The sequence below is a fragment of the Cryptomeria japonica genome, chromosome 5 (assembly GCF_030272615.1).
Source record: "Cryptomeria japonica chromosome 5, Sugi_1.0, whole genome shotgun sequence".
In the NCBI taxonomy this organism is placed as follows: domain Eukaryota; kingdom Viridiplantae; phylum Streptophyta; class Pinopsida; order Cupressales; family Cupressaceae; genus Cryptomeria; species Cryptomeria japonica.
The window spans coordinates 807,030,157-807,038,399 of record NC_081409.1 but is presented as its reverse complement, the minus strand read 5'-3'; positions in this window follow the sequence as shown (position 1 = coordinate 807,038,399).

Here is an 8,243-nt window from a genome sequence, read left to right as displayed (position 1 = left end):
AGGTATTGGGTTTCCTTTCGCCGCACCATCAAAGTTGGCCTTAAACCAATCATTGGGGGGAAAGGACTAGCAATACAATCTTCTATTTATTTGGTTGATGTTGGAGCACAAAAATGCTAGGATATTCCATCTTTTGAGAATATCAAAGTCCCTAATATTGCTACAACAATGTACCCTCCTAGCCATCACATTCTCAACCCAGTTATTTTTTATCTTGACCCACACCACTTCCGAGGTGTTAATATCATTTCAGAATATTCTATTATTTCTCTCTTTCCATATCCCCCAGACGATATGGGAAAAAGAGAACTTCCATAGATTTCTTATGCTTATGTTATTGGTAGAATAATGCCAGCTTCTGAAACAATTCTGCATCTCCTCTGAGAAAACCCAATTCAACCCCCACATTTGAAAAAACATCCCCCAAATAAGAGTGGTAAAAGGACAGTGTAAGAAGATGTGGTTCACATATTTCTCATTATTAAGATAGAGATAGCATATGTTTGGGAAATAAAATCCCATCTTTCTCAAATTATCAGTAGTTAGAATCTTATTTTGCAAAAGGATCCACAAAAAAATATTGATTTTAGGAATCAAACCTGGATACCAAGCCTTAGCATAGTAAGGAGTAGGATCTTGGGATTGTGCTAGTAAAAGGACAACAGAAGAGACTGAATAAGTCCCTGAGGAAATCCCACACCACACAATGTGGTCTTCCCTTCTGGTATTTAAGATAACATGGCTAATCATTAAATTTACCTGCTTGAGTTTGGGATCAAAAGATCTGAGGTCCACCCACTTTTGATCTTTCCAATAATCAACCACTTTGGCACCTATCTTCTCCTTACAATTTCGAATGAGCATCTGAGAGGTCTTCTTATTAAGAGGGGCTCCACCAATCCAAGCATCATCCCAAAAGTCCACCTTCCTGCCATCACCTATGGCCTGGACATTACCAAGACTAGAAATACCTTTAGCCTGAATAACACTATTCCTAATGAAAGAACCACTTGGAATGTAATCAAAGATGAGGAAATCCTCAATGGTGGGAACTTTCCTTAAGTACTTTTCCTTCCAGATATCATTCCATTCTCCTTTTCCCTGATAAGTTCTACAAATTTGTTTGGCAAGAAGAGTTTCGTTCAAAAATCTGATATTCCTTAAGCCCAGACCCCCCTTCCTTTTGGGTTTACACACATTTTCCTAGGCTATGAGAGTCATTCTCTTCTTCTCCTCAACTCCAGACCACAGGAAGGCTTTGCGGATTTTCTCAATGTCATCAACAAATTTTCCAGGGATTTTAAGAAGGCTTAAATCATACACCAGAAGAATCTAGAGGGAATATTTTAAGAGCTAGACTTTTCCATCTTGACTAAGAAGGGTCTCTTTCTAACCAACCAACTTTCTACTAAATCTATCAACAAGACTATTCCAAAATAGCTCTGAGGGTTTCAATCCCAAGGGGAAGCCAAGGTAGATAGCAGGAGGCTTACCAATTTTGCATCCAAGGATCCGGGCCATTCTGATTTTTCTATCCTCTAGGGTGTTGAAGATGAAAATAGATCTTTTCTCCCAATTGATGGTTTGATCTGAGGCCAAACTATAAGTATTGAGAAGGTTATTTAGATTGGATGCTTCTTTGATAGTGCATGATCCCATTAAAATGGTATCATCAACAAATTGCTAATGAGTACAAGCTCTAAAACTAGAAGAGGGTGATAAAACACAGAGAAGCCCGAAAGAAATAGAATTGCTGATAAATCTACCCAAACATTTAGCCAAAATGATGAAGAGTATAGGGGATATGGGATCCCCCTGCCTAATACACCTATAAGTTTTGAAGAATGGGGAAGGCACCCCATTGACAATGACAGAAAAAGAAGGGCTCAAGATGAGTTGATCACTCATCTTAATAAACCTAACTCCAAAACCAAAAGCTCTAAGCATCTTACCCAAGAAACTTCAGTCCACACAGTCATAGGCTTTAGACAAATCCATCTTCATAAGAAATCCTTATTTTTTCGAATCCACCAATGAATGAATGTTTTCATGGATAGCAATGAGAGAGTCAAGGATTTGTTTGTCGGGAACAAATCCACTCTATTGGGGTGAAATGATCATTGGAAGAAACCTTAGTAGCCTGCTTGTTACCACCTTAGAAATAATTTTATAGAATGAGTTGCATAAGCTTATTGGTCGGAACTTATCCATAGAGTCAACCCCCAGGCATTTGGGTATTAGAACCAAGAAAGTTGCATTGAGTTCCTTTTAAATCATTCTAGCCCCAAAAAACTCCTGCACATCTGTAACCACATCAGCTTTGAGGATGTCCTAAAAGGTTTGAAAGAAGAACAATAGAAATCTATCTAGGCCCGGGGCTTTGTTCCTGTCAAAAGAAAAACTTATTTTTTAACTTCCTCCTCAGAAGGGATGGCCACCAAGGCCTTGTTTTGATCCTCATTAATATTTGAAGGAATATTTTCAAGGATGGCACTCTGGGAGTGACCATCCAGACCAGATTCCACCGAAAGAAGTGATGTAAAGAAGTTCCCGACTTCCTTCTTGATCTCATCATCCTTCCTTGTTTCAGTTTCCCCAATTTTCATCTTCAAGATTTTATTAGAAGCCTTGTGTTTCATAGCAGTCATATGGAAGAATCTAGTATTTTTGTCCCAAACTTTAAGCCATAAGGATCTAGACCTTTGTTTCCAAAATTCTTCCTCTCTTCTGATAATCTTGTGGTACTTCACCAGAACTTCATTTTCCTCCTTGATTGATACTTCATTGTATCCACTCATTTGGATTTTATCCTACAGTTCCTTGAGTTCCAGGTGGGTTTTTGTCTTGGCAGCAAACAGATATCTAAAAACCTCCTTATTCCATTTTTTAATATTGTCCTTCACATTTCTTAATTTTTTCACAATTCTATACATAGTAGTACCTTTGAAATCAATAGACCACCACTTCTCAATGACTTGCACAAGGTTAGGGTGGTCTAGCCACATCCTTTCAAATCTTAACAGGAAATTTCATTTAACAATAGTATTGTCAGCAACAAAAATCACAGGAAATGATCAGAACCTATCCTAGAGATAGCAAAGAGGGAGAACTGATAATGGTTAAACCACTTGGTAGAAATAAGGGCACTATCAAGTCTAACTTGAATAAGATCTTCTCCCATCCTCGTGTTCATCTAGGTAAACGTGGCTCCTTGGAGCTCAATATCTTGTAGACCTTGGTTGTTTATAAAGTTCAAAAGATCCATTCTATTTTCTAGCTGTGAAGGGACACCTCCAAATTTCTCATTGTCTCATAGGGGGGTGTTGAAATCCCCCATAACAATCCACACATCCTCCTTGTAAAGAACTCGAATAGCTTCCAACTGTTTCCAAAATTTGTTTCTACCAAGTCTATTATTAGGGGCATAAATATTGGTAAGTAGTAAAGAGGTTTCATCCCCAATGTGATGAAACCTGATTAAAGCTAGATTGCTATCCTACTTAACCGGCTCCCCAGATACATGCCTAAGGTTCCAGAAAATAGCAATGCCCCCAAAAGCCCCATTAGAGCTTCCACCAAAAACTTCCCCATCCTTAAAAATCTTAATCTTTTCTACTTTCTCTTTAGTCATTTTTCTTTCTTGGATAATAAAAATGTCTGGTTTATGGTCTCTGACTAAATTTATAAGAACATCTTGTTTATGTGGACTATTCAGCCCTCGTATATTCCATGAAATTATTTTAATTTTCTAGAACTAGGGAACATACCTCATGGATGGTCATTTGAGTACCATTTGCTATATTCTTTCTTGCCTCTTGATCTTTGATCTGGCTTGCTTTTTTCCTTCTAGGTGGAGATGGGTTGAAACCCATGTCAGCTTTGGTCTGATTTCTTGTCTTGACTGAATTATCCTGAGGGGTAGATTTAGGCTCTTTTTTACCCCCTCTCTTTCGCTCTGCAACTTAATTTGTATTGCAATCTTCCTCTTGAGTATTCTGGGTGGTTATCTTCTGGTCAAGATGTTCAACCTCAACCCACTTAGCATTAAGTAGTGAGGTCGTTGGTGATTGCTGGATGGTGGATTTCACCATCTTTACAGATTGTTGTGATCCCAACAATGATATTCCTCCAAGGATCAAACATTTCTGGGCTTCTTCATAGTCGCTATTGGGTCATCTCTAATGGTGTTATTTATAATGTGATTTGAATCTGTTTCCTTACTGTCCTGTAACACCACTTGTATTTCTCCTTCTTCCACGTTATCACTTCTTTGATCCTCCTGATTGGTATCTTGTTGTTCTCTATTGTCTTTGCCTGTTTGATCCTTTTTACCTTCTTCAAGCAAAGGTATTTCTGGGTTTCCCACATTAACATCCACTTGTTGCTCTACCATGTCAAGGATGATGACACTCTAGGTCTCTTCGATTATTTTCTCTTTTTTAGAGCCCTCAGGTTGCTTAAAAAGGTTTTTTTCTTTCCATTGCATTGCCTTTTCTTTCTTTTCTTTGACAACCTGAAGAGGGCATTTCCTTGTTGTATGTCCCACTTTTTTACAATGAAAGCAAGCGAAAGGGACACTTTCATATTCCAAAGGTTGGTTCCATTTTTCCAATCTAGAATTAATCTCAATGGATAGGGGCATATCTGTGCCTTGCATAATTCCCACGCAAATCCTGGCAAAGGCAAGTCTTCTTCTAGCCATTGTGATAGGGTCCATAGAGAGGAGATCACCGAAAGAGCTAGAAATTCCTCATTGAACTTAGAAGTTACCCCTAGTAGAATGTCAATATTTAAATACAAAGAAAACCATTAAGATGCAAAAATATTCTTACATATTTTTAAAATTGGCTAAGTGAAAGATTTATGTTTGTTTATACTAGCCACTATGATTATAAAAGTTTCAAAATCATGAGATCAAGGAAGAATGATGCAAGGCTTCTGTACAGGCTAGAAGATCAAAATAAATGCTTCCAAGGCCATGGAAATATGAGAGAAGCACACTACTGATTTCTTATACTTATCCATTATACATTATTCTAAATTACCAATTTTTTCTGTTTTTATCAGAATTGATAATTAGTATATATTTATTTTCTGAATTTAAACGTAAATTTGGATATTACAATACATTAAAAATAAGAATATACATAAATAAATTTGTTTTACGGCAATGGCAGTCATGCATGATAATTGTAATTGAGCAAATGAGGTGAAAAGCTAGGCAATGCAAAATATATATACTGAACAGAAAATAAAACTGCCAGTAGATAGTGATAATAAGATTTATTATTGATGGTAACTACTCATTGCCTGAAATTGGCGTTCATGAAAGATTATAATTGGCGGTGGGAGTTTATTACGTGAAGCATGAACAGTGTGTGTATATATGGATATTTCTACCTGCGGCAGACCATGCCACTGCCACCCAGTTGACCACCACAGTCGAGATCGGGCATGGAGAAGTACTCAATCTTCTCTTCTTCTTGTCCTCCTCGGAAGAGGTTGTTGCTCAAATACTTGGCTTCACCTCCCATTACTGGCATTGGAATTATTTTTAATCACAATGTATAAATCTAATATTATTATTTATTTAGATGGTTTAGATATTTATGCTAAGAGGCATTTTATAATACTTAAGACATGGAGCGTCATCTCGTGACCATGTACAAAAAAATTAAAATCCTAAATATGTAAAAAATAAAACTATAAAAAAAAAGTCTTAAATATAATTAAACAACTGGTAACTAATTAAATAAGTCTTAATTAAACAAAAATAATAAAAATAAAAATAATTGAAACATTTCAAATTTTTTAAAAATTCAAATAATTTAATATTTAAATAAAATAACTCTTAAGCAATTAAAATAATTAAAAATATAAACTATTAACATTCATTTCAAGTCCAAGGGGTTGAGCATAGAATATTTTATAATTCTGTGAATTTGTTTTTCACCAACAATTCGTATCACTCTTTGGGGATGATAGAGAGTGCTAGGAGATGTATAAATGAATACTTGATTTCTATTTATTGGAAAATATGAATAAATGTGTAATGTAATATAATAACTCTTCTTGTTTACGAATGTGATGGATATACATTTGTGTTTGAAGAAGTTGAGAAATACAACTTTAGAGATCCCAAGAACACGTGCAAGCAAAATATTTGTCACAAGGGAAGAATGAAGGCAAAAAACAATAATGACTCTAAAGAAGAAGATTATCATTTAGAGAGGGAATAAATAAAAAAGTACAATACAATCCTTATAAAAAGATATTAACAACCCTAAAGGGATAATGTGTATTTAATAATTATAATAATTATAAAATACCTACAATATTATTAAATGCCTATGTTTAGCTTAAGTGTAGAGTATAATAGACTAATAATTAAATAAATAATTATTAGCTAATACGTGATAACTCTAACACCCCCCCTTAATATGAACTTAGGGAGTAGCTAAAAAACTAAATGCATGAAGCAAAAAAAAACAAAAAAAACTACATGATGAAAGTAAATTTGGGTCCCGACAACAAAGCTTGATGTGGTACCCAAGAACAAAAGATATCTATAAAGCGGAGAAATAGAGAAAACCTCATGGAAAAAAAACTCTACTCCAAAAAGAGATGAAATACAAGTGAAGGACTGAAGAATCCTGCAAACAAGAATGTTCCAAAAGATAAGAACAAAAGAACAGCAGAAAAATCATAGAAGCATGAAGAACCTGCAAATGATGTTGAAGAATAATTGTCGATCTGAAGAACCTCCACTGAAATAGAAGATGATCAGGTAGAGAAGACTATAATCTGCATGAGTGCCCCTCAAATAACACTACTCAAATTAGATGACAAACAAAGGCAAACAACTAAACTCGAAAATACAGATGGCAAAAAACACCAAAGTCTCAAGAGCTTATCAATTGAAGATGGAAGGTTGACTCCAAAATAAGGAATGAAAGAGTGTCCATATGGGAAATGATCCATCTCACTAAAATGCATAGGTAATGAGCCAGTGAATCTACCTAGTACATAAGAACAAATTGTTAGTCTCAACTGGTGCTGAGAGGGGAGGGGTGAATCAACACTTAATCAAACTTTCACAATTTAACTATTAACTTAAATCTGCATTCATCTAAAATCTAACAATATACTTAATCACTAAAGTAAAATATGCAAGCATGAAAAGTTGACAGTGACACCAAGAAGTTATCCCGTGGAAACCCAAATGGGAGAAAACCACAGTGTGAATAGGAACTCACAAATTGTGAAAGTTTGATTAAGTGAGGAGCCATCCCTATTAGGAGATTACAAAGACACAGTTAGGTGCCACCCGATTAAGGGATTTTGATCAAGGCCAGTTAGTGCCTTTACCCTATTAAAGTTAGCCTGGTTAAACGACTTAAAACATCAATTAAGATGTCACCTGGTTAAGGGATTTTACAATAGGGACATGTTAAAGTCCACCCAGTTAAGGGATTTATGTTGTAGTGCTTAGAAAGAAATAAATAGATGATCTACTGAATTAGCTACTGATAGCTTGATCATATCTCAATGTGCATCACACTCAATACACACCAGTTGTGTCTTCTCCGCACAACAACGGTTTTCTTCACCTTCGGCTCTTCACTCAGTCGGTAACCTACCCCTCAGCCCTGCACTCTACCAGTCCTTTGACCTTTGGCTCTACACTTTGTTGGTCCTTTGTACTTCGGCTCTGCACTCAATTGGTTCTCTGTCGTTCGACTCTATACTCAGTCGGTTCTCTTTCCTTCGGCTTTGCAGTTAGTCAATTATTTGTCTCTTGACTCTGCAGTTAGTCAATCTACCTCAAACATGCTCTATTGTGCTAACACCTCTTAGCACTTCCTCTCTCTCTGCTCTACACCTTAGATTGCCTTCAACAAGATTTTCTTGTTTCAAATTTCACGAAAATCTTCGGAATGAACTCAAGAACACTTTATACAATTTATGTTGATACTTTCTGGCACTCCCTCAATCAAAGTAATCATGGATTTTAGAAAATTTCAAATTCAAAATCTCTCTTTCTCTATGCACCTTACAACAATTTTGCCAAGTGCTCAACAACTTCTGCCACCACATCTCCCAAAGATAGAAACAACTGAGTTGTGTTCAGTCAAATAAGTGTGAACCAAAAAATCTGCATGTAATCATGCATGACTGCATGATAACTGAAAGTTGACCTTACCAACATGTGATTTGGTGTAGATACAAGCTCACCAACTCAT